The sequence below is a fragment of the Toxorhynchites rutilus genome, chromosome 3 (assembly GCF_029784135.1).
Source record: "Toxorhynchites rutilus septentrionalis strain SRP chromosome 3, ASM2978413v1, whole genome shotgun sequence".
Taxonomy (NCBI): Eukaryota; Metazoa; Arthropoda; class Insecta; order Diptera; family Culicidae; genus Toxorhynchites; species Toxorhynchites rutilus.
In genome coordinates this window covers 290,751,919-290,757,918 of record NC_073746.1, presented here as the reverse complement: position 1 = coordinate 290,757,918, position 6,000 = coordinate 290,751,919, and positions in this window count along the sequence as shown.

Below are 6,000 nucleotides of genomic sequence, written 5' to 3'. Positions count from 1 at the left end.
ATGCATAGCTCATCATATTGCTCCTTAGTTATGTTTCTATACAATGCAGATGTAACGTCAGTCAATTTTCAACATCAGTTATCAACTAAAGAAAGCAGTTCTTGCTACCGAGTCCAACGAGACGAACGAATGAGCGTTAAAAGGCAGCGATGGCAAAACAATATATTCATTACGATTTGTTCGCTCGTTGGATTCACATGCAGGTGTTTCTAACAAACACGAAGGCACCGAAGACTAGTGGAATAGTGGAAAAGCCGCCAAAAAGTTCGGCACGGCGCAGAAGAATATCTCGGAAACCGACAAGAAGAAGGAGAAGGAAGCAAACGCTAAAAAGGGTCCTTTTCAGGTCCACAAAATCATCTTTAATCTAAAGAGTTTATTGTTTTGTTATCACTCGATATCTCCATCTTGTTCGGTTAAACCTTCCTGTTTAGCGAGTGCGTTTGCCACTCGCCACAGTTGGAAAATTTCTTCTCATCCAGCTTGGGACATGTTGTACTGTAAATTACATTTAATGCGACATGCCGAAGCACAACTCAGTGTCGCATTGGAGGTGATTTTAACCTGTAATTGAACATTTGCGATGACAGTGGTACAGCTTTCACAGTTGGAAAATTTCTTCCCATCCAGCTTGGGACATGTTGGGTCATAATTTGGACCCCCATAGAGTTTACAAAAATCCAATTAGCTAATTATCGAACTAAAATTACTGTACTTTCAATCTGGAAGCAATTTAAGAATTGGTGAAAATTGAATAATCGAGAAAGTCCCCAACCATCAATAAGCTCAGCACAACTGCAAAATTCTCATACTCTTCATATCCTGGCAAACAAATTATGAAAAATAAATTTGTGTTTTATTATTATTTTGGATAATATTTTAGAATGCATTGAACTGTATTTCGTAAACTCTTTTTTGAAAGGTTTAATGGCCCTGATAAGCGCCGTGTTTTATGGAATGGTTCCAATTTAGAAAACTTTGTACTCATGGTTTTGAAAAAAAACCATTTCGAACGCCATCGATGCCGCCTTGTTCTGGATTTGCCACCAAAGCAGTTTGTATGAAGAACAAAATTTTTTCTTCTACTACCTGCTGCCGTTTTGCGATTGCGTTTGCCACTCGTCACTCGCTGCAACTGCCTATTGTTGTCTAGATGTCCACCGAACCGAATGTGGTCTGTTCTGAATGCGGATTTTCTTATCGTCGCGAACAGCTTTGCCAGCCAACTCGATCACTTCGGCGGCCGAAACTATATAACGCCGACTAGGTGGACTGGAGCACTGGTACTAACGCGCTCGGCCTAGCTACCCTTGCGGGGAACTCCAGATCAACACGGTTCGAGCGGGATTTTGCCTTTCCCTTCACTTTTTATCCTTTACCATGTCCAGACATGGCTGCTTGGGTTGGTTTGTTGATGTGTTGTGATGCGAACCGATGTGGTGTACGGTTTGAATGAGAATGATCGTTACGGTAAGGTAAGGTATTGTATTATAGAGACTTTAAACTTTTGCAGTTCATTCGTCTCTAGCCTTGAGAAAGGCCCTTTGAAAACTCTACTCTATTCTACTCCAGCGCTACCACCTCCGCCCTCTTGCCTTGAGAAAGGCACTCGATCCCTCGCCGTCCAGCCCGTCCAGCAACGATGTTGTCCAGTCGGTGTCCACACAAAGAATGGATCGTTACGGCAGCGGAGCGGGGATTTTTAAGCTGACTGGCTGGCTCGAGAATTACGCATGTGTGAGACTGCGACCAATGTTTCGTTCATTTTTTTCTTTTTCCTTTCCAATCGTGCTTCATTGTATTTCGCTGCTGCTCTGGTTGCCCGTTTTGGTCGGTACGATTTGAGGAGCACAAACTGGACCAATCAAAAATGGGCACATAATGCATTTTGACAATGCTTTATATTTCACAATTATTCAATTATTTATCTCAAGAAAAATGAAATATTATTCGTTATGATAGATGCGTAGATATATTTCCTATCAATTGATGCAAAAACCTTTGCGATCTATTGAGAAATGCTCGAGTTATAAGCGTTCCAAATCTTGCATTTTTTCCTACTTGTTCAGTGCCTAGATTTCCATTTCACCCCCTATATCTTCCGGTTAGACGTAGACCTACGTCAATAATCTGCCAGTTCCTCTGGGAATTTAAAATTACATTCATGTGAGAGTTTATTTTAATGTTTTCTATCCATGTAACACTGTGACCAAATATGTTTCAATCATGTGCTATTAACAGGTGGTTATCAAATTAGTATTAACCACTGGTGGGCTTCCAGTATCGAGGAAAATGTGGAAATATCTAATCGTTACTGAAAATAATCTGCCAGTTCTTTTTTTTTTTTTCAATGGCACTAACGTTCCTAGAGGAACTTCGCCGTTTCAACGTAGTATTACTTGCGTCATTTTTATTAGTACTTAGTTGAGATTTCTATGCCAAATAACACGCCTTGAATGCATTCTGAGTGGCAAGCTCTAGAATACGCGTGATCACAGTGCAAGTCGGAGGAAATTTCTTTGACGAAAAATTCCCCCAACCAGAACGGGAATCGAACCCGAACACCCGGCATGTTAGTTATGACGCTAACCACTCGGCCAAGGGAGCACTAATCTGCCAGTTCCTCTGGGAATTTAAAATTACATTCATGTGAAAGAGTTTATTTGAATGTTTTCTATCCATGTCACACTGTGACCAAATATGTTTCAATCAAGTGCTATTAACAGATGGTTATCGAGTTAGCATTAACCACTGGTGGGCTTCCAGTATCGAGGAAAATGTGGAAATATCTAATCGTTACTGAAAATAATCCGCCAGTTCCTCTGGGAATTTAAAATTACATTCATGTGAAAGAGTTTATTTGAATGATTTCTATCCATGTAACACTGTGACCAAATATGTTTCAATCAAGTGCTATTAACAGATGGTTATCGAGTTAGCATTAACCACTGGTGGGCTTCCAGTATCGAGGAAAATGTGGAAATATCTAATCGTTACTGAAAATAATCTGCCAGTTCCTTTGGGAATTTAAAAATACATTCATGTGAAAGAGTTTATTTGAATGTTTTCTATCCATGTAACACAGTGACCAAATACATTTGGTTTTGTGGTTTTTCAATCAATCGCAATTAACAGGATAGCTTCTGAAGATTATTCTTCCCCATCAGTAGGATATTTCCGTATCCAATATTGTATGCGCCCGCAATCGATTATTGCTCAGTCGCCGAAAGTTCCGAGCTCAGAGAGTTTCATTCAATCAAAAATTATAATTAAAATATAATTAAAAATTATAAATTATATATATATATATATCGATTATATATATATATATATATATATATATATATATATATATATATATATATATATATATATATATATATATATATATATATATATATATATATATATATATATATATATATATATATATATATATATATATATATATATATATATATATATATATATATATATAAACAAATGATTACTAAGCTAAGGTAGTCCCACGTCATCTTTGCATCTTTGCAGTTATATCATAGATATAACCCACTCATTTTATCATTCGGAAATTGCTGCGTAATGTTGATTTGCACGATCATATACCCAATGCAAAGTATCAGCTCAATCGGACTTAACTAGTGTCGCAGACGTTAAAATTTGAGTTTTTTTGAAAACCGAAAAATCCCAAGGCCCAGAGTGTCGATTTTTGTCAAAATTTTTTTTAAGTTTTAAGACATTTGGCACATCCCAAAACCGCGATTTCCTTTACTTCCCCGTTGGGTGATTTTTCGTTTTTCAAAAAACTCAAACCGGAAACTTAAAACTCAAACCTGACCGCTTTGCGCCACTCTCCCTTAAGTCCGATTGAGCTGAATTTTAATTTAGGGTGTTTTTTCAAGTTGGTAACATTTTATATGGGATAACTTTTTTTTAAATTTTAGGGTCGATTTTTTCTCATACACTCATTGGCACCCTGGTGCGGACCTAACTGTTGTCGTCCAATAATTTTTGAAAGAAAAGCAAATTAGGTTCAGTCTGCTTACCAAATATTATCTTCGAAACGTTATACACGAAATTTCAAGTTTTGTTGGAAGCTGGACAAATACCTTTTTTAAAACAAAATGATAAATGCGAATTTTGCCCCATAGTGGGGGCAAAAGTTTACACTCATTTAAATGAACTTTTAGGATAATTTGTGACAAAAAAATGCTTCATTATTAGTTGTCGGTGAAAACAAAATAATCTTAGCTTTAATATCATTGATTGGCATAGTTATTATGCATTTGACGATGTTGATGGTCCAACCTTCCAGTTTTTCCTGTACATTGTTAGTTTTTCCAAATATCCAGTTTTTTTTTAATTTTCACAATTTTATCCAGCTTTCTTATTTTTTCGGCATTTTCAAGATTTTTACTCTCCAAAATTATATTCTACTCTTCCAGTTGTGAGAACCCTACTCCGCTTCACATACATCGAAGATCTTTATGACGATTATGTCACCTGTTCCTCCCCGTTTGTCGTGTCAAATTCTTGCTCAGGAAATTATTTGAACTCTGTCTTGACGTAGGTTTCATTGTCCATCACCACGCTACACAGCTTCCGGAATCGTGTTTAGCCGTCTTGTTTTGTTTATTGTACACTCCTAAGTTTAAGTCGACCAAATTTTGTTCGCAGTGCCCTTTATTATTTACTTGTCTGACTGTTACTGTTTCAATCTGTTTCTAATATATAACAATTTGTACTTGTAAAGAAATTTTCTTCAAAAGAAGAAGTTGTAACAGTATACGGGTATTTTGAAAGCCTCCCGAAAAATTACTCTAGGGATGGGATACATGAATTGGAGAATCGCAGGTTAAAGTGTATATATTGAAGACCGTCATTCCGCATCTAAAATAACATCTCAAAAGAAGGCTCTGTTTTCAACTAAAATAAAAAAGAACCGAGCAACTTGGCTTGTCTACGCAGAAACATGAAATTCGATTAATAATCGGGCTAAATTGGAAGAAAGCTAAAATCATTTATTTTTCGGATATGAACAAGCACTAGAAACAATCATTGTGTCACCTGGGGCCAAATCGTGCTGCAGTCTAGTGCTGTCCACAGGGACACTTTGGCCTCACTTTGGCATCGGCGTAAAGGCGTGCTTTTGTTTCATGCAAGTCAGTCGTTCCGTAAGGCCCCCCCAGATCCGTTCTACACAGCGCAAAGCTAGAATAGTGTTATACCACTGAACGGTGATGGAGATGAATAGATACCGGCAGCACGATTGGATTGCTGCTCGGAAAATATTATAGCAGCACAGCAGCGGATGCATCGGACTGGCAAAAATGACACTATAATAAGCTCAGCCTATGTTTGAATGGAGGAATTAATCTAGCGGCTCTAGGACCGGTAATCTGTTGAGATCCGGTAGGATGGACGATTTGGGGGAAGAGAGTCAGCTCTGGATACAATTTGTCGGCGCAAGGCGAAACAAACCGGAGAAACGATTTGCAGGGAGCTGGGTCGGACGCATAAAAAAAACCCTGAAAGAAAATGAGAAAAATGAATACACAAACAAAAGCAGGCGGATTCATTTTTATTATTGCTGGGGAATAAATCCTGGCTCCCTGCTGCAACCGAACCAAATTCAAATTGTTTTGCCAGATGGAAAAAGAGTGGATCTGGATAATAACATCTTGGCTCTCGGATGAGATGAATCATTCACTGTCACTGGAATATTAATATCATAGACAAGATAAGATAATGTAACGTGAATCAGTTATGTTTGATGAAAAGTGTGAGTCTTGAAAAATTTAGTCAATGTTTAAATGGTTATAATTTTTTGAGAAAAATGCTCTTCAGTTGGTTGCATTCGACGGGAAAATGTTCTTAGCTTAATTAGTCTGCTTCTGACTTTAGAAACCGCGGATGGTCCGAATTTTCGGGGGCATATTTCCATCGCTTTTATTTTTTCCAAATATTTTTCTTCACATTCTTGCTAATTCAGGAACTAAA